The sequence below is a fragment of the Octopus bimaculoides genome, chromosome 1 (assembly GCF_001194135.2).
Source record: "Octopus bimaculoides isolate UCB-OBI-ISO-001 chromosome 1, ASM119413v2, whole genome shotgun sequence".
NCBI classification, from domain to species: Eukaryota; Metazoa; Mollusca; class Cephalopoda; order Octopoda; family Octopodidae; genus Octopus; species Octopus bimaculoides.
Genome location: NC_068981.1, coordinates 47,328,003 through 47,329,476, shown reverse-complemented (window position 1 = coordinate 47,329,476; position 1,474 = coordinate 47,328,003). Strand labels below are relative to the sequence as shown.

General features: G+C 36.6%; 1 protein-coding gene across 1 annotated transcript in view; it reads left to right on the top strand.

Moving 5' to 3' along the window:
• The window catches only part of LOC106879367 (cysteine-rich venom protein), a 49,630-nt gene that overhangs the window by 39,250 nt on the left and 8,906 nt on the right, over positions 1-1,474 (top strand). The gene's annotated exons all lie outside the window — the stretch shown is intronic.

Genomic DNA, 1,474 nt, shown 5'->3' with positions numbered 1-1,474 from the left:
ATATACATACATGTGTGTGTATGTAGGCAAATATGCTAATGACACAAACATATACGCAGACATGACAAAAGTAAATAGATACCCTTTTAATCATTAACATCTATTGAAATGTGAAATTATAGACTCAAATTATTTATTATTGTAATGTTAACATTGAGTAGATATGCCCTTTGCATCTTTCAATGCAGCGACCCTATTGGGCATATCATTGTTCAAATTACGAATATTCTTTTGAGGAATTTCTTGCTAAATTTCATGCAGTAATCTCAAAATAACTGGATTTCAAGATGCTTCCTTGTACTTTTTATTAATTGTTTTTGTCCATTATATCCCAGAAGTGTTCAATACGGTGCATATCTGATGACTGGCATGGCCATGGACGCTTTTCAATGCCATTTTCTTTCGACAAATCTCAGGTCATTTTCGCTCTCTTTAATCATTTTACTACTGGAGAAGATTGGAATGCGTCCTTTCTGCAATGTGGAGATATTTTTTATATGAGTTTATGATTTCCTCATTTCCACCATCTCTGATCAACCATTGCTCCAAGTTGTTCCCCAGACCATCACAGAATAGCCGCCGTGTTTCATTGTTGGCTGCAATCTTTACGCATTAAACATTCTTGATCACAGATTCTTCAGACCCATACTCGACCACTGTCAGGTCATACAGCAAATCTGGACTACTCAGAGAACATGACAGTGTCATAAAATGTTAGTGGCCTCTCAACCACCTCACAGGACCTATCTGTTCTCCGCTGAATGTCGGCTGGTCGAAGAATTAGCTTCCTTCATGCTTCCTTTTTGCTGAATAGTAACCAAGTTTGTGGAGATAATTGACAGCTGTTTCGGGAAAGGACATCAAATTATTCCGCTATGCCAGAGGCCTTGCAACGAGGGTTTTCCTCCGCAATACTCTTAAAAAACCAAAGGATCTTGTCAGAGGGCTCTTGTTGAGCTGGTCAAGGAGGTATGACCTCCTTCCCCTCACTGGTGAATTGCACAATCACAATATTGACTCTAGAAAGTGGGACCCCAATGTTTTCTGCAATTTTACGCAATGTTCACCCACCTTCAAAATGACCCACAATAGAGCACGTTTGAAATTCAGAAAACTGCAAGACTTTTTTGTACACGGTATCATAAATATTTACATATAGAACCTGAAACAAAAATTTCAATTAATAAAAAATATAAACCTTTACTTGTTAGAATAAATATAAATGTTCTATGATGTGTCTATTAATTTCTGTAATATCTGTGTAGGTTCGATGGAATACTTGTAAAAGTGCATTTTTAATGTGCTATATTTATTTATTGAATTCACAAACGAGTATAAGAGATGTGAAATAAAAGAATTAACAATTTCGGGTTTCAAAGTTTTAACGTAAGTGTGTATGTGTGTGTGTGTATGTGCGTGTGTGTATGTGTGTGAGTGTGTGTGTGAGTGTGTGTGTGAGTGTGTGTGTGTTTGT